Consider the following 23,746-nt stretch of genomic DNA (forward strand, 5'->3'; position numbering starts at 1 on the left):
TAATTCTCATAATGCTGCTACCCCTATACCACTGCCACCACTCTCTCAGTCATCCCCTCTCTTCTTTTCCCTCGCGTAAAGAAAGATGAGGCTCGGAGATGTGATCCTGGAGATGAATGCAGCCTTATTACTAAAAAAGCAAGGTGGAACTGTGCCATTAATTGTTCTGCATTCGGCGTTAGCACAACGTAAGGGTGAAGCTCAGGGCTTGTATCATGGCTACGGTTCAGAAAAGGGGGCTGGTGAAAAGGAAGGAATAATAGAAGGGAACGAGAGAGGAGGTTGTGTCTGTTATCATCCACAACACGTTTGCGTTTGATGTCGCCACCGTCATTTTCCTCCGTGCGTCTAGATCTAACCAGAGAGCGGTTTCGGGATCACAGCGACACAGGGGAGAAAATATTGAATCAATGCTTTTGCCGGCTCTTGAAAGCCGGGTTAGCGTTTGATGCTGCGACACTGGGTGAGAGTGAGAGAAAAAGAAAAATGTGTATGAGGAAACAGTCACCCTCTCCTTCAAACCCTCCCCTTCTTTTATTTTCCTCACCCCTTTGCTTTCTTTCTGTCTTTCTCTCTTGTCTCTCTTCACTGCTTAGCGTTGTCATTGTCTCATTTAGCTTGTCTAAAAATATAGTCTTCCTCCCCAGAAGTAAAGAGGGAGAAATTTCGACATGTGTGCGTTACCTTTTTATCTGCGAGGCAGGGAGAGGAATCTTGGGGGAAATCAGGTGTCTTAATGACAGCAGAGTGTGCAGCATGGGTAATGCCGAGCGCTGGCATTTGCAGTACACGCATTAAATTATTCACATCAAAAACTCATTGTTTGTTACCTGACAGAGCCGCGGAGAGAGGTGGAAGGATGATGGAAAAGCGTGATGAATTAAACATCAGGAGGATGGAGTGCCTCAGAGAGAGTGAAAGAGAAAGCAAAAGGAGGGGGGAGAGAGACCAAAAGACAGGAAGGTGCATTCAAATGGGATGTTTAGAATCTAAACATGCACTCTTGTCTTTTGAGAGACGAGAGGTAGAGTTGAAAGAATGAGTATGTATTTACATCTGTGATTTTTATGATAGCGTGGAAGACTGTTTATAGTCCCCACCTATTATCTCTGCCACCAATGACAGGCAGCCAGGATGGAAATCAGGAAGTCGAAACAGGAAGTGAAAAATGTAAAATCTTGAGCGTTAGAATGAACATATAACCCTTTTTTTGTCTTCTCAGAGAAAAGTAAGTTAAACCAGATCCCTAGTAAAATACTAAAGAATATTAGTCTTGTGTGGGCAGCAACCATGAGTCGTTTTGTGTTTTTGTTGGGAGTACTTAACTACTGAAACTACAACAATAAAGTTTCATTTTTTATTTAACCATTTATTTTGTACTGTATTAGAACACTCGTTGACAAGCACCATCCCTAAGGCAGCAAAAGTAAAAGGTTGGGTGTCACTTAGGCTCCTACATACACAGTCGCAATATGACTATGTATGTAGTCAGTCTCATTGTGGTAAACCTGCTCAAAGAAATGGTTTTTGCTAAGCATTGGCAAATGTTCAGTTTGTGCAGTTTGTTATAAATTTATATCATATGTGCATTCAAGAAGTTTGCATGCTTTCCCTGTGTTTGCGTGGATTCTCTCTGGGTCCTCTGGCTTCTTCTTACAGCCCAAAGACATGCAGTCAGTGGGGTTAGGTCAACTGGTGAATCTGCAAATTGGGTGTGAATATGAGTGCGAATGGTTGTCTGTCTCTTTGTGTTAGTCCTGCGTCATGCAGGTGACCTGTCCAAGGTGTAGCACGCGTCTCACCCTATGATAGCTTGGGATAGGCTCCAGCCCCCAACAACCCTGATAAGGATAAGCGGAAGATAACGGATGGATGGATGTGCATTCAATATATTTTTTTTCTGTGACTTTTCCTAAGTAGCTTTAGATTTCCCAAATACCTAACTTTTTTTTTAACCCTCTCAAGGCAGGCGTTGCCGATTTGCAACAGTTAAAAACTAACAACCTGATTACCCCACATACATATTTTATGAGTTTTTTTTACTCAGAAGTACCACTGCAGGACTTGGTTGTGCATTAGCAACAAAAAGTTTAATTTGAGCCTGAGAGGGTTAAATTAGTAATAAAAATATTAATAAAATACAAATATTGGGTTAAGTTCCAGTGGTTTGTATAAAGATGACTTAAGAGACGTTTAGACAACCCTGGGTGGTCTTGGGTAATCTTTAGCCAGCTGATCTGGTACATTTTTGGGAATACCAGATATCAATTCTGTCTGGGCAGAGCTTTATCCAGTGAAAACACTCCAGAGGTTTGCATGATCATCCATAGGAAGGACTCTTTTTCATATATTTTGACACTGATGCTTTAACAAAAATAGCAACTAACATACAAAAAACCTCCCGGACTAAACAGGAAGTCAGCGTAAACCAGAATTAAGTGCAAAGTTAGGGCTAGTTAACAGCTTTGTGAGAATTGATTTTGATGGGAAAAGACATTAGCAGCAAGTCTAGCAAATTAATGTTTAAGCATTCTTTAAATATGGATTAGATTTAATACTTCATGAAGTACAATGATAATAGCTTGTTTCACAGAAACATAATGTAGCACTTAACAATGTACTGTAATTAATACATTATGCTAAGTTGTATTATGTTAATTTCTGATGGAGAAATTAAAAATAGATTATACAGCCAGTCTGAGTGTGTATCCTCTTGATTGGGGAGCAGAAAGCAAGCGGGGTAGAGCGAGGGGAAAAACACATGCATTTATCAAAGGGTGATTAAGTTTAAGGCAATGATTCACTAAATATTTAACAGCTTTGCTTGGTGCAAAGTATATCATGAATTATAGATGGTGAGGATGAGTGTGTCTTGATGTAAGACAGTGTTTAAAGACTTAACCTACAATATGGGAAGAGCAATTACCATTGTAATAAATGAGAGACGAGTGAAAAAAGACCGTCTATTCGTTATTTCTAATTAATTTCTGAGGATGATCACAAGGGGAGGGGTAGGGAGAGGATGGGGCCACGTCCATTAGTCCCTGACACTTTGGGGCCCTTTTTGTCCTTGATAAATGGACTGTATATGTTTCACCAATGAGATGCTCAACAGCAGACATGCAAAAGCTTGAAGACACACACACGATCACGCATGATGTTCACATGCACACACAGAAAACATTGCATATATTTTCTTCAATTAATGAGGACACAGCAGAGCCTTTTTCCCTTTAAAACTATTCTAAGTTCATTATTTTCTGAGTATGTATTTCTAGTTTCAGTTCAAAATATCACATATATCAGAAAACTGCAGTATCAGAAAACTCCTGGTTTTTAGCCGAGGATAAAATGGACTATTTCCGATGTCTGTATATTTAATCCACTTGAAATTCACTGAGTGATGGAGTAGGAGCAGCCAATGTGGACAGAACACGTGGAGTTAACTTCAAGGCAGCGAACAAGACCCTGCTGCCTCTATCTTTCTCTCTAAGTGGTCATTTTAGATGTAAATACAGCACAAAACATGGGAATGCTGTTGTCTATATTCATGTTATTGTCAGACAACATTATAGCTGGAACATCAGGATTTTATTCGTGCGGCGCAGCATCTTGGTGACTGCTTTGTATGTAAACCTAATGCATTTAGTTTCATTTAATACTGCATATGTGTTCCTGCTGCTTTAGTGGGAATTCAGCTGTATAAAAGCACAGCATATATGAACATAAAAAGTAGCAGAACGGCAAACATCACAGAGCTGACAAAAAGCCAGCTAACTTTAGTTTGCACTGAAGCACAAAGGGGAACACGACAACGCAGCAACCCACAGCCAGTTACAATTTATTGGTTTCACGTCAATGTCAAAGTTTACACAATGGGCACATGATCAAAGCCAATGAAAATGTTGGCCTGATTAGCAGTGCAGCCTGCTGTGGATATTTCTATTGTTGTAAGGAAACTGAAATGAAATGAAAAATGGAATAATCAACAGGGTCTTCAGCTCCTCAGATGCTAAGAGGACGTAAAATCTCAGTTGACAACAACGCGTTTAGTGTGCACGACTTGTGGTTGAAACATTTTAGAGTAAGGTTCAGCAGGGAATTAATAGAGTATGGTGGCTCATTTGGATTTTAAAACTGTGCAGGTGGATGAGTTTGCCCACTTGCTGTATCACCAGGGCCAACAAATCTGGATGGCTCTATCATAAGCACATATTCTGCTCTCATGCAAGCAATGAAAGACTCATTACAATTCCAAAGATTGTTTTTCTGATCTCTTGTCAAGAAGGTTGATTTTACTACCAATATACTTAAGTAATTATTTGTAACTTTGCATAACTAACATCGTGTGTGTCTGTGTGTGTGTGTGTGTGTGTGTGTGTGTGTGTGTGTGTGTGTGCAGTATATGCTTGCGCTACAGATCCGTCTTGACTAATACTTTGCCTGTAGCCACTCTGAAACTACTTCCTGTCATACAAATTCTCTTTATATACCCTATATTTCCTCTATGTTTCCTCCCCTTGATTTTATAAAGGATCCAGCATCTCCCAGCAATGCTTTCACAAATTTCATTAGGTAAGGGGTAAGCGGGGCGGTGCACTGGTTTTTCAACTTTCACTGCGCATTACTTGTTGTCATATCACTAAGGAAGAGAGAAGAGGTCTGCGTACAGGCCTTATATTCAAAGTCACTGGAGCATTCCATGTGTAGTGCTCTAAAATATTGATGAGTTAGCAAAAACACACTGGGTCCTGTCATTTTAAGGAACACAGGCGGATGGAAGTCACAAGGAAGAGGGACGATACCGCCTCTCCTTTTTTTTCAGCCTGTAGCCATTTTAACTGTCAGTGAAGGTAATTTGCTTTTGCACAACTCCAAGACAAGCACAGCGAAAGTCAACTGATAGGCCATTAAGTATAAACCGTGGATAAACAAAGGTTTAATCAATAAATCACCTATCCATCTATCTATCTGCGAATCTATATGGTTATATGTCTGTGTACTTCAGGCTCATAATATATGCATTTTAATAAGCCGCGATGATCTATCAACATTATTCATTGCATTATTCCATTAGATGCGCTGAATATATTTAACATGCAAGCCAAAGGGGAAAAAAATCACCATCAATTGTGAAGAAACACTTTTTTTCCCCAGCACTTGTTTGCATCCAAAGAAACCTTTCTTTTATTCAATCCTCTGCTCTTGTTTAATTGATTATTTGTCTTTTTGCAAATTTTATTTCACCTCTGTTTTCTCGTTCTTTCTTCGCCTGGAGTTGAGAGAGACTGTTTGGTTTCAGTGGCTTGTGGGGCTACACTGATGTTAAGCCTATCTGGTTTGTCTGTGTGTAGTCTTATTGATCCTTGGCTAAGACATTAGATCTGAACGTCATGTCAAGGGTTTGGTGACCTCTAGCAGCCTCTCTCCAAGTGATAGCTTTGATAAGCCTCATCCCTCTCTCTGTTCTATATAGAGCCGTGCCCTAACCTTTAGCCCGACTCTGTGTTTGAGCCTGACCTTTCTTTGATGTGTAATACATACCACGTGCCGTCCCACCACTGAACATACTCATTCAGGCACAAGATATACACACATGTAACCCCCCCCCCCCCCCCCCCCCCCCCAACACACACTCACACACATACACCCCGTTAGTCAACACCCTGAAGCACCAACTCCCATGGAACCTTATTAAAACCACCTTCAGTGAAAATGGGGGAAGTTCTCAAAGTCTCTATAACTTGTATAATGTGTTGTATGAATAATGTTTTCTTCTCCTCATTTCCCCCTCTTCAATCGTTAATGCAGAAAAGCAGAGGCATCACTCACACAAAAAGACAAACGCCCAAGTCCGCTTGCCACTGATGGGCATGTCTTATTTACTAAAGGCAACAACCTGGCCTGGCAGGAAGCAAACACACACACGCACACACCGTGACGTGCATGCGTGGAAAACGCAATCACATTTGCACAATCGCATCCCTGCATTCATGTGTACATGCTGTCTTAGATACTCTCATGCACACAGGCCTACACACACACACATGCACACACACACACACACACACACACACACACACACACACAGCATTTCCGTTTGATGTTTGCCAGTCATCCAAGATCCCTTACAGCCTGCCTTGCCTCCTACCAAATAACAGTCTTCATTAATTAAAAAAGAAAAGGCAGTGTTATTATAATTCTCTTTGCTTGGCCCTTGATGTAATGGAGGGGGTGTGTGGTGTTTTGTGGCTCTTCGAGAGTTTGCTTTCATCATCGTCTGAGATTCCCTATGGCTTTGCCTTACTGCCATCAAACTCTCTTTTACTTCTTTTTGTCTTTTCATCCAATGAGATGAAGTTTGGAAAAGTTGCTCCAGCCCAACAGGATCCTTTTTAGCAGTTAATGCCCTTCCCAGCTGGCAGGCAACTAACAGCCCACAAGCAGGCACCAGCGGCAATGTCGGACAATGTTATTAGCTTTCCAGCTTTTTTCAACTCATAGCTGATGGCTTGAAATTAGTATTGGCTTAAAGCAGCCAAACGCTTGCCGACTGTTTGCTCCGCAGGTCAGCTTTGTTTACGGTTTTCCTTGTGCATACAAGGTTATGGATATTAGATTTGAGCAGCTCAATTTTAAAAAGTAACAAACCAGATCAGGGTGATTTAAAAAAACAAAAGAAAAAAACATAATTAAAGTTACAGTGCTGGACAGAAACACTTTATATCTACATTTGGCCACTTTGAGAGGCATGAAACTAGCAGAAGACGAATGGAGGGACAATTAGAAGGACAGACAGGCTAAAAAAACATTACAGAGCAGCGTGACAGACAGACAGGTTCAAAAGGCTGATGAGAAGAGGAAAGAAAATGAGTGAGAAAATGGGGCACGCTGCTGCACTCTGTTTGCAAGGGCTAAACTTATTAGTCCATTCTTAATGCCTCTCACTGCAGATAGCATTAAGAAATACACGGTAATGATGATTTGTGTTCTCCTCAGCCAACAGAGGAAGAGGAGCCCACTTATTCCACATGAGTGTTATAATTGGCACCTTATTGCATTAGGGTAGAATGCACTGTGTGATTTCCTGGGTGTCATTTTTGACTAATGGATTCTTAAGAATAGTAATCTAATCGCTGTCATTATTTCATCTTTGCTGCTTTCAGAAAAAGCCGTCGTGATTTAGGTGGGGGAAGGAGTTTTAGCCGTGGATGTGTTGGGGCATGTTGCAAATTAATCTGCACACCTTGTAAACAGAAAGAAAGCGAACAGAAATCAATTTGGCTGAGTGAGGAACTCCACTCTCAGGGCTTTTAGCATCTGCATTAAGCCCAAGTTGTTTGGGTTGTAGTTATTTTGCTTTTTTTTTTTTTTGTTTCTGTGTTTGCCTGACAACTTTGTCAAATCAGCCCACTTATGTTACTTGTCAACATGGTATGCTATTTCCTGCTTCAATCAAGTCCTGTTTCTAATTGTAAAGCTAAATCATCAGTACAGATATGTTTTCAGCCATTATTAATAGCAGCTGCAGAATGGCATGCTTGTTATTTGCTGGTGTATTTTTCAGCAATCTCCAGCTCCCTATTACTTTGTGTTCAGTAATCACACAGTTTCAATACACACCCTAGCATCTCATAATGCCTAAAAATCCGAAACCTCTGCAGCTCTACCAGTCCCTCTGTTTCCATTTCCACATACCTTGATCCCGGTGTTGTGTCATTAATAGAGGTGATGTACTGTTTATTTTATTGATCATGTGTTTTATCCGAGCATCAATGCTGAGTTCACTCACTGGCATGCACATTCCCTTTATCAAAACAGACACTGGACCTCTGCTTTGAGGTTTTCATCAAGCAAAAACACCCATTATGGTCTCTGACTGGCTGGCTTGCTCAGAAAAAAAAAATACTGCTGGTGTTCCCCTGACATGCAACATCCCAATTATGCCCACACAGACGAGAATATACACTTACACAGGTCACATAACACAGACACGCACACATACAGACACACAGCTACATAAGCACTCATAATTTTGTTTGAAGCTCTGACACACATTTCGCATGCTCACAAATATAGACTAGCTGTTTTCTATACAGACGTATAGTAGGTCTCTCTCTCTCTCTCTCTCTTGCTTTTTTATACATCCTCAGAAATACACACACGTATACACACACATTCATTGAGCCTTTGGTTTTCTTTTCAGACTAAGGAAGTGCAGGAATGTCAGAATGGAGGCTGATCTGATCGTCAGGAGAGTGTCCTCCTGAATAACCCTCGACACACACGTGCACACAAAAACACAGACACACACTCCACAGCTGAACATGCACCATAGATACACACACACACACACACACACAGACAATGAGACGGTCCACCACACCACACCTTCCCGACATGTCTTATCACCCCTCTACCCCCCTTCCCCGCAGCCTTTTTCCACCATCCCTCCTGTCTGCCCCCCCAACCCACCCTCCTTACCACCACTGTCCTCCACGCTGCCCACCCTCCCCTACGCCCCACCACCCCCCCAGCCTCCAGGGAGAAAAGGCTGACTTGCATTCAGCAGCATCTCTCAGGAAAGAAGAAATGAATAAAAGAAAGGAGATGTCCCGTTGACAGTCAATGTCTGCGCTGCCAGGAGCCAAAATAACTGTCAGCAAATGCTCGGGACTGTCCAAAATGCCACAGAGACATTAAAAAAACAAAACAAAAAAAAAATAAAAGGATTGATAAATAAATAAATGCATGAAATTTAACAAAGAAAGAGGGGAAACCTTACTGTCACCTGCGGAAATGAAACAGAATTAGAAGCGAGGTGTAAAATCGGCTAAAAAGAGAAGGAAGCATCGCCAAGCTCGCTACATTGTTCAATCAGTCGTATACGGTTAAGAACCCTGAAAGAGTAGCAGTTGCTATGGTGTTAAGGTAAATAGAGCCCCTAAAAATAAACACATATGCAATACAATAAAACTATTTTGCTCAAGTGAGTGCAGTTAGAGTCATTTAAAAGCTCCACGTATATTTTATGTGCTTTAACCAACACAGTGGAAAGCGGTCTATCCAGCTGGGCACCATGCTGATCACTGCTTCAGTGGGGCCACACTTTGGAGGGCATTTCACTTTGCAACAAGCAAACTATGCTGTGCACACTCTTGCCTCGTGTGCAGTCATCACCGCACTTTTGTTCTCATGCAGTGCACCGTCAAAGTATAATTAAAGGGACGTATGATTACAACAGCAGCTTATGCGTTACATTATGGTGCCTACGTAGTCATTTGTATAATTTCCAACAGTAATTGGACTACTTTTGTACAAGCCACAGTGCCACTGATTGTGTTCTAGTTTGATTCATGGGAGCACTTTAGCCAAATGTGTTATTTGTTTTAACACTGTGAAAAAAAAAATTGTTCTCAGGCACAAGTAATCAGCATTTTCATGTATCTCCTGTATGACAGTGTAGTCATCTGTCTCTATCTGTAACTACATCCTGAAAGCTGTTGGAATTCCTACTCTATACATTTTTCTCTGTGCTTTGTCTCTAATGATCATTAATTGCAATAGATCTGAGAGGGCCCGGATGACCTTATATGCCAGTATCATACCTAGAACCACTTCTTACGGCAGACATCCTAATCGAGTGCATGTCTAATTTATGGGGCTGGAGTTTGCCATTAAGGGCCTGATCCATGGAATTAAATAACTAGCAGACCTTCGCTGGTCCCGGACGGTGGGCGGAGGAGGAAGGGAGATAGCATGATGAATTGCCCACCCCTCCTCTACCTCATCCTTGACTTTGAAAAATACTGTCTCTGCATTTTAGGTCAGCTTCTGACAACAATTAGGCGCAGTGAAATAGATAGACTGTGACCCTACCCCCCCTACCCCCTTCTTTTAGTGGTTTTTTTTTTCCTTTCTCCTGCCATATCCTGTGTGTTTGAAAGATAAAAAAAAAAAATACAGGAGGTTATAGGAGTAAATATGGGCCGGCATGAGCTGTAAAGGAACAGCAAAATGTTGAGAAAAACAAAGAACCTGTCTAAATACAATTATAATACTCATTAATCAGAAATAAATTTATCAATGGGTACCCCTTTCATTAAATATTCATAAAAACAATCTGACTGGATTTCATCATAAAGTAAGCTTTGGTCAGAGGTTCACATCAGTACTCTTTATAAAGAGGGAACATTGAAATAATACTATATAAACAGCATGTAATGATACGTCTTTTTTCACAGGTGCATATTTTTTTGTCTTCTTTTTATTTTCCACAGAATATTTTCATGGACATTGCTATTGATCTTGCCATGTGACGGAGGTCGAGCCAGCTAATTCCCTTTTTCATTACAGCAAAGCCCCCCGAATTCTCTTAGTAGAGCTGCCTCTTAGGGGCATCCAATCCCTGGCCTCTCCCAATGACATGAATATAAGCCTGTGCTGATGGGGCCTGGTGTAAATGTATTAGCCCTGCGCCTGTGCCCCTAGCCTAGCCAGCCATAATTATGTTAGGAACCAATGAGACAGCTGGGAAATCAATATGCTAAGACAGATTGAGTGGAGATGTGTGGCCAGTGGAGTGGGAATAGAGAGCTCTGGCAGCTCCCCGTGGTGCGAAGGGGCTAGAGTCGACGATTAAGCCATAGACTTAGCATTTACTGCTAGGATTCACTGCCTGAATCTAGTTAGCATTTAGGGAAAGATCCCTGCGAGCAGACAATGTTACTATTAGATTGGAGGCTTCACTCGTTAGCTGAGTGGCCTATCATCTTTGGAGGTCGGGTAGTGGCATAAGTGCTTCAACATGCACAGCTTTGAATCCATGACTCTTGTGGTCTGTGCTCACTTTACCAGTATGTACTGTAGAGTCTTGCTTAAAGAGTAGATTTCAGATGACATTTTGCTATAAGATTGGGCTGCCAAAGGTCATAATATCACTGATGCTGATATTCTGAGCTAGTTTATCAAGTCATTAGAAGTACCTGAGTCTGCAAAGCAGAAAAATGTGGATGGTTCCTTCAGCACAATTCTTTTTTCCTTTGGGATATGCTTCCTTCTCTTAATTTCAAATGCTGAGAAAGAAAGTATGCCTGCACTGTAGTTCAGCTGTTTCATTTTGTTATAGTTATGGCAGCCATGAGTTGAGAGAAAGAAAACTATAAGCACAGGCCTTGGTACGTTACTCTTCTCTGATCTTGATGAGCAGCTGGGAAGGAAATGAATAATTGGTGCAGGGGGCAGGGGTGGGGGTGGAGGGCGGTTGTGGGAGCAGGACAAGTGGAGTTGGGTTAAAGAAGATGGTGGTTCAGTCTTAACTTTGATGATAGTCCACATAAGCCGAAGCGCTGCTGTAATTTATATTCAATTAAGCAGGGGGGGGGGGGTTACAGATTCAAGACAAAGGCTCCGTGTTGAGGTGGAGTCAGAGGGAGAATTTAGAAGGGAGGGTGTGTGTGTGTGTGTGTATGCATGTGTGTTTGGGGGGGTGGGCGGTGGGTGGGGAGAGTTGCATCTGCTCTCAGCCCCAATCAGCGGCCTTGAAGGCACTGTCCCTTAACAATGGACCCCATCAGTGCAGGGAGCGGAGTCACAGGCATAAGTGCACCCAATAAGTGTGCAATTTCTGCCCATATGACCATCCTGACACAATTGCTCTAATTTTCCTCCTTTGAAATGACTGATAAAAGACTTAGGTAATTGCTACGCCACAGAATTTCTTCCATGATCAGGAGGAAGGAGGAGGGAATAACTGAGGGACAGGGAGCAACAGAGAGAGATGGAGGGGTGTGTGTCTGTGCGCGTGTGCGTCTGTGTTTGTGTGATCATGGGTGAGAAGTGACACAGCCCCAGGGCCTGACGATGGAGACTGGAGTGTCAGTTTGTGAAAAATCCCAAATTAATACTTGTCGTTTCCTTTTCCCCTCTCTGAGTGGTCGTCCTCTGCTTCCACCAAGGATCTTATTAAGAGGAGGTAATTTGTCCTGACAATGTATCGGAAATCACTCAATCAGATGATTTCTTGGAAAATATATTCAAAACATTGTGGTGTGGAGTTGAGGTGGCGGCTAATTCTGATGCTTATATGTCTGTCTCCCACTCAGTTTTTCAGTTTCTCTGCAGAAGTGAAACCTAACGGTGAACTTATTAAAGTGACACAATAAATGTCTCTTTTTTGGAGTCTCCTTCCCGCTCACACGCTTATTAGTGATGCAACTGGACCCAGATGTTATCATCAGTCTTCAAAAAATTCTTTGACCGCATTTCTTTTCTGTTTGTGTGTGTGTGTGTGTGTGTGTGTGTATACTTTCAGGTGCATGTGTGCCGCTGGAGTCTGAAAGCTTAGCTCCAAACCTGTGTCACTCCTCACTATGACCTTGTCCTTTGTAATCAAGCCTCTTTTATCTGATTCCTCACATGTGTGTGCGGCGTACTCACACCCATCTCATTGAAACACCATGTATTCTGGACTGTGGCCTTACTTGATTGGAGTTCAGTTACAGGGATAGATAGAGAGGTAAAAGATGTGCACTTGGAGTCAGAGGGAAATAGATAAGAGAATAGTAGTTTAGTCGCCTCAGTAACTAACTAACCTGACAGCACACCCAATCAGCTTCTCAAAACTGTGTGTGCGTGTTCTTGTGTACGTGTGTGTGACACGGTGTGACAGACTCCTGAGGTGCTGATTCTAAACACAGTCTCTGCCAGTGCCTGGGTAATGTTGGCTAATAGCTTAATCAATACTTATTATGGCCCTATTGGTTCACTAAAGTGAGAACAGAATCTCACCAAGCGCAGTGCCTCAGTGGAGAGAATGAAAGACGGAGCAAAGGAAGAGAAGAAGTGTCTTCTGCTGATCCAGATGGACAGCCTAACCTCCCTCATGGGATTTCCTTATTCAGGAATCCAATTTTCCCAATGTGATTGACTCGGATTGGATCACATGGAATAAGGCTAACTCTTTTAGCACACCCAATAAAGCACTAATGGGCTTTGTCCCCCATTTTCCAACTTTTTCCCTCCTCAACTCAACTGGTCGTTCGCAATTAGCACTGGCAAGGCAGTGGGTGGTCGAGAAATTAAGTGATGGGGAGAAGGAATGAGAGTAGAGGGGCATGACGAAGAAAGAGAAGAGGTGATTAGTTACAAATAGCAGTGGCACAAGCATTTACTGAACACCATGTTCTTAGGGCATCTTTAGAAATATGATCAAATTAAATCGAATGGAGTATACTTACAGTGCACATAAAGCAAGATTAAGTTTGTTAGACTGGTGCCAGACAGCTTAGATTTATATGTTATTAGTGTTACTGTAGTAAAAGCAGGGTTGTTGGAATTGTTGTAATGGCGGTTAGAAGTGGTAATAGTTGTAATCATAGAGGTAATGCACTAACATTGGTGTTCAGACTGAGACTGAGCTGTAAATCTGACTGAATATGCTGTAATATTAAAATGAAGAGCACGGTTATGATAAACAATGTAAGCAGAGACATAAATACACAGTGAAAGGACATGAATCGCATCTCATGTGATGTTTGCAAAAGTGCAAAATTTAATTTACTAGAAAAAATTAGTGTAATTGAAAAAAATACAGTCTAAATGCAGCAGTTAGTTAGATGTATATACTTGTACGGTCTTCATTAAATCTGAATGCTTCAAATGTAATGAAATTCATTTAGTACTTTAATACGCTCACTTAATGAAAGAATATAAATTGAAAAAATACGATCGGGATAAATTATTATCAAACTGAGCCACTTCTTAGAGAGAAATTATTTAGTGCAGCTTTATGGATGTTATTAATTAAATATTTTACACATAGTTGTGGCAGCTTCAATTCAGCTCAGTGTTCAGTGTTGAAGCAAAATCCATATGTATGCGACTTAGACTGAAAATTTTGCTAATGGAAATATTTGTTGCTAAAGGTATTGGTCATTTATCTTTTTTTATAATTCAACGTTGTTTTCTCATTATAATATTTATAATTGCCACAGAGTATATATAAAATGCATTTTAGACCAATCCAAGCCAAAATGCGAAGTAACTCTAAGCTGCATTCTTCCTAATGTCCAGCAGGAGGCGACTACTCTGGCTACAAAAAGAAGTCGGGGTGCATGGAGGTCGGGGGGGAAAACAACTTGACTAAGCCCTTTCCAGATGAGTTTGTAGTTTTTAGTCTTACTAATGATCTTACTGATGATAAATTATGTTAGATTCAAAAAGGTCAATAAACAAACAATTTTTTAGGGCGGGCCTACCTTGTGATTGACAAACCACTAATTTACAGGCATGCAGTGTCAGATCGGCCAGTCACTTGTCATATTGATTTTTATTGTGTTGTCAGCTTAAGGCTTTACAAGGGGACTTCCACCCACTGGACGTCACGTCCAGTGGGTGACGTCACACGGCTTCATTCATCATTTGTATACAGTCTATGGTAATTCTGAATAGCATATAGGCCAATGTCATGCTCTTCAAAACCACAACAGATACTAGTATACTTGGAATTAGCATTAAACATGTGTTTTATTTAGCGTTAGATACTACACTTTGGATTTGAGTTGCATTTGATGACTTTCCCATTCGACTTTTTGCTACTACACAGTATGCATGTCTTCTAAACATATCTCCTACTGTGTTTTGTGCATCTTTTGTCATTTCATTTCTCCCAAATGGCTTCAGTAGTCGCAAGTCTTTTCGACAGCCAGCTCTCTCCTGGCTGCCATCATCAGACCAGCTTGCAGTGAAATAGATACGCTATGAAAACTCACTGTTGTGTACGGTGGCCATGTAGAATAAGGAGATTGGATACCACAAAGCAATGTTCTGCATTTCAGCTGCGCTACACTGGCATTGTGTGGAAAATGTTTAGAATGGGCTCTGATTGCACAAATCAAACACAGATGATGAAAAAGTGACACGCACGCACCAATCTTGCAAGCTCTCGTTTCTGTTCACAGGAACCTTGCAGGGAAAAGAGGAGGACTCACCGCAGGAAATAGAAGCATTGATTGACAGATTAATCATTCTGGTGCTGAGTGTATGTGTGTGCGTATCTCGGAGCGAGTGTATGTGCATGTGCAAACGTGTGTGCGTGTCCCAACTGACCTTGACAGCTCAGTACTAGCGCAGCAGCCACGTCCAAGAGTCAGTCATTCAGACACAGCTGGTGGCTCGTAGCTACCAGACTCTGCAGCTAACAGTTAACACTGTGTCCACTCTACAATTATCCAGCAAGAGAACACTTATCAACTACTGTGTGCTTTAGAATAGCATTGCATTAATTTCAAATTTTACAAGCTATTTAAACAACCTGAGGTGTAATTAACAGCTTAAGATAATGGGTAATATTATAATGACTTTAATATCTTAAGTAACTAATTATCTTTATTTGATTCTGACTGGTTAGCATGGCTAAATCCATTGTGTTTTGTGTCCTCTGTGGCAAAGTCAATAGCATTATCTGCTGTAGGTGTTTTTTAATTACTTTAGCGTTAGTATCAAAGCATCACACAGTTTTCTCTTTTTCACACTAACTTGAGTCCTGCACTACAGTAGCCTGTGTTAACCTTTTTCCCATCCTACGGCTCCCGGGGGCCTGACCCTGAACTCAGTCACCTTTGACAGCTCCTCAATATCATCTCCATCCCCCAAGCCACTGATCTTAGAACAGATATTTTCTTATCCTTCTAATGGTTAAGGTTAGGGAGCTAGTCCAGAGTAATCTGATCCCGAATCTGTGGTGGGAGACAAGTTATTCCTCGGGCATCTCTGCTGCTCAACAAACACAGAGAGCGAGGCGAGCCAGGGGGCAGTATGGGTCTTGCAACCTGCCCTATAGCAAGGTTGATGTTGTGTATTTGTGTGTGTGTTTGTGTGGGGGGTTTACACATATGCGTACACATACATTGCATTTTCTTTGAATTTTGGAGCACGAAATATGTGCCTGCATATTCTAGCTGAAATTCGAATCGTCTTTAGCTTTTTTGTACAAACATGTGTGGGAACTCAGGTGTGCCTGTGTGTGTGTTTGTGTAAATGCCGGCCTGTCGAACTTGCAGACGCAAGGGAGATGTCATGTTCAGTTTGTGTTTGGCTAACCCTGTGGTCTCCACCCCTAATAGCAGGGTCTATGGGGTGTAGGCACATGCCAATATTCATTGGCAGTTGAATCAAGCCACTTAGATACCATCTGTAAACAGCACTCAGAGGGCCTTGAATTAAACTGAAGACTGGAAACATTGGTGCTCGCTGCAGAGATTACCAGGTTCAACCAGGTTAATGGGCTCTGTGGCCATAGATCAGTTATATAGATATTGGCAGGCATGTGCACAAAACCTCATGTCTTCTATGTTTCTGTGTTAAATTACAAATTATTGTTGCTGTTATTTTAAGTATGTGGAGAACTCCATGAACTTGAGATTGCATTCATTACGCAGATCTCAGAAAGGCAAAGGTTAAATCAATATTCATCTTAAATGTTGTTCTTTACTTTCAATTATGAGTCAAATTCCTGATTACCTGTATGGCTCAATTATGTGTACGTGATATAAGATTCCCTATTCTTAAGTGACAGTTTGAAACTCAATACATGCAATGCATAATTATTCATTTCCTGGTGATTGTATACTTAACCATGTTGCAAAATTACAAAGGATAATTTACAACTGTCATTCAAAACCAGTATATTTTGGTGAAATGACACCACCATGCATCATTTTGATGTCAACCAATCAGTATTTCCCCCCTCTTCTTCCTCTCTCTCTCTCTCGTTCTCTCTCTCCCTCAGCCCCTCTCTGTCTCCTTACTCCCTTTCGCCACCATGGCGCTCTGTTCACCAACACTGATTCATAATCTATAGCTGTGCCTGGGAGACCAGCAGCTATTGATTTAACGCCTACAGTAATCCAGCGCTGTATCCGCTGCTTGTTAGAGATGCTGAGGCCTAGGAACTGGGGCTTGCAGAGGTAGCCAGACAGAGACTAGGACAGATGTGAAGAATTGTTTGGATTCATTCCTTCACAGATTTTTTTCTTTTTAATTGTCTCAATAAAAGACCAATTTTGGATAACAGACTGCCATCATCTTTATGGAAAATATAAATATTTGGGTGTTTGTATTATGTATTACAGGCTAGGTGAAATGGTTTTTTGAAGTAAAGTTTATTTTATATCAGAATATTTATGCAACATAATTCAACAAAATGCAGATCACATCAATGGTTCACAGTAGCTAATTGTATGTGGGAACTCCGTCCATCCATCCATCCATCCATCCATCCATCCATCCATCCATCCATCCATCCATCCATCCATCCATCCATCCATCCATCCATCCATTAATTTTCTGTCACTTATCCAGGTGTGGGCTGTGAGGACAACAGCCGAATTCCAGACTTGCCCCCAGCCTTCACCCTGGACTTCCACCTGGTAGGACTTTGCCGAATTATTTTTCTTATTTTTTTGAAATTGTTCAATATCAAAAATATAGAAATACATGTATGTGGACTGCCAGAAGCCCTCTATGAATAAATTTAACTTGAAAAATGTTTATAGTGTTTGCTACTTCCAAAAAACAAGCCCCCAATCTTTTGCACTAATTTGGAAATTATTCAACATCAGCATGCTTATTACGTTGTATGCACCATAAGAATGAGCGCTTAAAGTTTGAAGGATAATTGTGTTTTCTTGAACGTGTTTGGATACACTAACAGACCACCTGAGGAAACAGTGACTAATTTGTTTTCTGTGAACTGATATTTCGAGTAAATGTGAAGATTTACATGAAAAAAAAAATGCTCTTCTCTTTTTAAACATTCACCTTGCTTGTAGTCTGACAGGCTATGATTTTAACAATTTGAGATGATTGTTTTGGAATTTAGAAGTGTTATTGCTGGTTTTCTGGATAATTATTAGGTCATGTTGCTTGCCCTTTTCCCTCAATAACACATCTGTTTGTGATTCCTAAAAATCATAGCAAAACACAGATTTGTGTGATTTTATGCAAATTTTAAAACTGATCAGAAATCTGAACTATTAATGTCCAGGGATGATACAATATATGTCCTCTGAATGCAATCAGTTCCCTAAGGGGATGACCCTAGTCTGATGTATCTTAATTTAAAAAAATAAAAAAATCACACCACGTTCAGTCATGTCACATAAACATATTGTAAATATAAGTTTGGTTTAACACACCTTTAGCCCATAAGCGATTGGACAGATCTTCACAATTTACAGTGGTATGACACTTTATACCCGATATGTAGTAGCTATATGCGCCACTAGTTTATTAATGTACATATTTACCACTTTATCTTGCCACATGAAAATAATAATTCTATATTTTTCCCACTTTATTTCCACATGTATATCTAATTAGTCATGGAACCTTTCAGTCACAATTGTCCTTCTCTAAACGTCTGGCGCTGACAAGAGTCAAGATCTCCTCTGCGTCTGTTACAATAACCCACTGCTCACGCTTACAATTGCCTGCATATGATTTGGAATGAGCGACAGCTAAGGCAGCCACGACATATTCATACAGAATGCTAATCATGCATGATACAAGAATAATAGACAATGTCGCTTTCAGTTCATCAAGCATCCAGGTAAGTGGATATGTAATTTAAGTTATTATCAAATCTACCTAATTTGGTGTGGTCCATCCATCATGATAATAGCACCATTCTGTGCACACACTTTCAATTGTGACAAGCCTGTATATATATGGACAATACCTTTGGCATCAGAGTTCCTTTTCATTATAGATAATTGCAGTCCATGTATTTTAGATCTCTTCCCTGGATTTTCACGACAATGTAGTTCTTTGAATGAGTGACAAGAAAATGGTATGACCAGTAGACACAACCAAAAATCTAGTGGTGAGTTTCATTTAGTGTACAAATGTCTGTTTGAAGAGGGCAATTTTTTTTACAGCATTTTATAATGAGAATAATATGAGTATCGCCATGGTCCTTGTATTTCCTTTTAAATTGTGCAGTTTAACATTATGACCCTTCAACAGTTCATGTATAGAAAATTGAAGGCATTGAGTGCAAAGACAAACATGATGTTAAAGAATATATGAAGGTAAAGTATGAGATGTCTTAAATAAAGGTGCACCGTTCAATTCCTTAAGGTCCCTTAATCAAGATGACAAATGACAGGAAGGTTGAAGAGGAGTACTTATCTCAATCAGGTACAGACCATCAGCACAAAGACAGATAAACACGCTGACCTTCATTAGTCTGGCCAAATAATTAGCTGACCTCGTCAAATAAGCACTCGTGCTGCACACACTCAAGCACGTACGCACACATACACACTTTGCGCACAGTGGTTTGTATGTGCCTTTAATGAAAAGAGGACTGACGCACAAAGCTGATTGCTTTGTTCTGATGAGTTTCTGGCTTGAGTAGCCCACTTGATTGATGGATAGATGAACACAAGGATGGGTGGATGAAGACAGACAGAAAAGGAAAACTCTGGAGGAGATGAGTGCTTTTGTCGGGTAATATCACAGCAGGCTGGAACAAAAAGCTGTCTACTTGTTTTAATGTGCAAAATGTATTGATCAAATTGTTGCTGCAATATGCAGAAAGAAACATTAAAAAGCATTTTAAATGTATGCATCTTTATAAATCCTGCAAGACAAATTCTCGAGTCTAGTTGCAGCTACCTTGTAGGGAACAACCATACTTGTCCATGCAGTTGGGTCCTGTCATGTACTTTATGCTCACTTCACCATGACCAATACACTAATCTCTGCCATTCTCCTCTGGCTACAATGAGCTGAAGAAGGTTAACTTCACCTTCCAGGGTAAATAGAAAAATGAACAGAATGGCTGTCTGAGATGGGGTTATAAACAGTAGTCATTAACTCAGCTCTGCCACTTGCTGGCACAGAGGGAGATTTGTGAAAGGTCGTGCTTTGGAAGTCAGCTTTGCTGAGATGAAAAACAGCAACACACCAAAAAATTAAGAGACAATTTGTTGTTTCAGAGATACATGTGAATGGGACACACACGATCCAGTTTTAGTCTGTGAGGTTTTTTGTTTCTACATGTAAACTGATCTGACTCTAATCCGACATCTGATGTCAGATTCCTACGTTGCCTTCGGAGTCCACTGCAGACTTGGTCTGACACAGTCTCTGTGAGTGTCAAGGATGTAATTTGCATTGGAGTAACTGATACTTTAAGCTGAAGTAAGGGAACTCTTCACAAAAGGATAAATGCAACCACATCACACTGAACATCGTCAGCAGAGAGTTAAATATGTCAGAGACTTGAAGAATAAGTGCCTTCACTTACTCCAGTCCATTTCTAGGTCTTTGGCTTGACAGTTTTAGAACAGCGGTAATATATTCTGGCACCAGGTCTGAAGACAATTATGTGAAATTGCTGCTTTCTCATCTAGATTTGCCTGTCTCCACCATTTTCATCTCAATCCAATCCAATCTGAAACCATTTGAGCAAATAAAATGATATTTACTTCATCTTCTGTTACAAGCTTTCAAAATTACAGGCTTCAGGAAAAATCAATACAAAATGCCAGCTTAGCAGCAGATGTATGCTCTGTGAGAATGCTAACTTTTCCTCTTCATGTGTCTCCCCATCCTCCCACAGAGGTAGGGGGAGGAGACAGGGAGCAGGAAAAGAAGTTCCTCACCAACAACTAGGGGGGTGGATTTTGTGGTGGATGTTTATAAACTACTTGTGCTTGCAGGCCGAATGCACGATTGTCTTGTCCAAGACGCTAACCTTTAGCATCTCGCTGCGCTTCGGCGCATCTTACAAAGTTCACTGCGAGAAGGGAGTCTTGACCCTGCGGATGATTTGGAGGACTGAAATACCACTTTCATTTATTATTTATCCCGGCTGGCCGAGGGGAAGGCAAGCCGTGGCGCTGTCATACCTGACTGGCTAATGTAAGAAGTGGCCATCTCACTGCAACCCTGGGGAATCAAAGCCCATTACTGGTTTGAGAGATTGCCTAATGTCCACTGTGAACACACACCCTGGATCAAAACATTAGGATGAGAGGGAGATGTAGGTACACACAAACGCACTCCATTCAAACAAGACGTTGTGCAGCGGTTGGAGATGAGAGAGGAGTCCTGGAAAACGAGAAGTAAACATTTATAATTCAGATCTGGCCTTGCAAGACTTCTTGTTACTCCAGTACAGTCAGTTCGTTAGGATGTATTGTTTATTAGATTTTTTTTTTTATTCTACAGGTGGAGACAATGCGTATAGCATTTGTATAACAAAGAACTCCTGTTTTTTTTTTTAGTAGTAAGAGGTAAATTTAAGACCGCCCATATTGACAATCTTACACAATCGTAAAGATAAGGACTATAGCGAGTTCAGCAATACCAAAAGGCCCCTAAGAACAGACCGGACAGCTAAAGTTGATGATTGCAGAATTCTTGGTATAAAAAAACTCTTTCCCAACATCTAACCAAGTCCAGGACGCGCCAAAGTAGAGTCGGCCTTTTGTTGTCTGCAATCAAGAGACTCCTTCATGAATGTAAATACAGAGGTTTTACCTCAACCACTGTTAACGCCATTCTTCCAAAAGATACTCTGTTATTTTGAGGTTGGTGGTCACGCATCAGTCCAAAATATTGGTTGATAAGTGGATCCAAAGCATATGACTGAGATATTTTTATACTCATCAAACCATTCAGTGACCCCTTTGGTGCAATATGAATAAAGATATTTCATCACAGAAAGAAAAAGAATAGGTTTGCAGTGACCCTCTCTAAGAGGACCTAAACTGCACCAACAAAGTACCACCCTTCCACATGAGAGAGCTAAAGTAGACCCTCACTGTACTGTTGAAGAGTTCAGGTTTTACAGGTTTTTGTTTAATTTCTCATCCATCTGACTGTGTGAGTAAAGCTGTAATTTATTCACTGTCAAAAAGGTGTGCCAATAACACTTGCTTATTACAGAGACCATGTCTAATGGATAAGGACTACTTTTACACAGTTTCTCAGGTTGAAAAGTGCAATGACCACTTCTTTTTGTGTTCTTGTGTGCACGTGAGTGGGTGTATCTGTGTCGGCGTGTGTGTAATTGCCAAGATGGAGGCTTAATGACCCTTTGGATCTGCAACCGAGGTGTAGCTAATGAAGCGTATGTGTATGAAGTACAGGCCTCTGCCTTTAATGGGAGATTCCTATCAATACCACAGATCAGATTAATATTTCAAAGTTAATGTTTTTGTTGAGGAATTTGCAAAACAAACATGAGATGAGGCTTCACAGTCGCTTGTGCAGGAAAATGCAATTTTCTCAGACTTAGCCGCTCATCTTTTTAATTACAGACTTAATAGCTTTATAGATTTTTCAAAGATGAATTCTTATTGGCATTTTTATAATTACTGGTCTTTATTGCTTTTTATGAAAATAATCGTCAAGGCTCATTTACCCCACAAACCCTGAGGCCAAACAAATGCGTTTCAATGATGAGTGCAGATAACCTCCAAAACACTGGTTCTCATTTTTCCAACTCTTGAATTCTTTACGAATATCAGCATTATATTTTTCACTTAATGTAAATAAGTGCTTCGCACCCATAAAACCAATTACTAAGTCTTTTTTTTCTTCTTTCAGACAAGTGGTTTCAGTAGTGAATTTGTACAGACAGCAGTTTTATTGTTTAAAGATGTTGGCTGGACAGCGTGTTCAAACATACCGTGAACTCCAGAGGCAGCTGAAACCAGAACAATGCACATTGGCCTATGGGGGATGCAGAGTTGGCCAGAGTTTCACATGTCAACATACTATCAAATGTGGTGCTAAAATGAACGAACCTCCTCAGCATTAACACATGTACAGAGCCAAAGCGGGCCAAGACAGCTTTAAAGCTCTGACTGTAGAAAAAATATACCTGGACACTTCAGCGAAAACACATTTAGAAGACCTGGCCAAGCTTTTCTCGTGTAGTCTGCAAAGGCCTTCGAGTGCAGCAGCCTTAGACAAACAGTGGCTCTGAGCCATACCTTGCTAAAACTTTGACAATGAATTTGGGCAGCCGGTAGAAATTCAGTCCTATGAATTTGTGGGATAGCAAAGCAGGCAAATAATCTTTTGTGAAATTTATACCCACCAATGGAAGAGGCTCCTCTAATCACTATTTAATTTAGGTTGAGATTCTGTGCGGAGGGACGAGTGTACATTTGGCTAGACTTATCACCACTAAAAGGGAAATATGCATCGATTTAGCCTTGAACTCCCTGTTGAACTTGGCTGCCCTGCTTCGTTGCGGTTTCCCAGTACATTCCCAATTCCTCCTCTCTCTCCAGGACCCAGCGTGGATGCAGACAATAACCGGAAAGAGTATTTAGAAAATTTTGGAATGAAGTGGATGTAAATTTCAGTCCTTTACATTTGCCAGAAGCATCTGTTTTATCTATAAATACTAGCTCCCAAAGAGCCAGAGCTGTGGAATATTTCAACCCATGCTTTATTTAATTGGCTTGGAAGCGTAAAAGGAAAGAAAGAAGACTCAAAGTATGACTCTTTTTTCCCTTAGACCCCCTGCTAACAGGCAAGTCTGGCTCTTCTGTATAACTAACCCAATCTGCATTTTCTCATAATAGGGCCAGTGCCAGCTAAACATGTTCACAACACGAGATTGTAAGAACAAGCCATTTGCTTGAATATTGTATATAAATCAGTTGGCAAGACCATTTATGGCACCAGGATTAAAGCAAAAATCAGTTTTGCTTTTGGG

General features: G+C 40.8%; 1 long non-coding RNA gene across 1 annotated transcript in view; it reads left to right on the forward strand.

The window, feature by feature from the left end:
• Positions 1–23,746, forward strand: part of LOC145430930 (uncharacterized) — a 128,637-nt gene that overhangs the window by 93,169 nt on the left and 11,722 nt on the right. The window contains exon 3 of the long non-coding RNA XR_013911266.1: positions 17,362–17,429. This is a non-coding gene — a long non-coding RNA (uncharacterized LOC145430930). The remainder of the gene's footprint in view (positions 1–17,361; positions 17,430–23,746) is intronic.

This window comes from Astatotilapia calliptera, chromosome 9, assembly GCF_964374335.1.
Source record: "Astatotilapia calliptera chromosome 9, fAstCal68.1, whole genome shotgun sequence".
NCBI lineage: Eukaryota > Metazoa > Chordata > Actinopteri > Cichliformes > Cichlidae > Astatotilapia > Astatotilapia calliptera.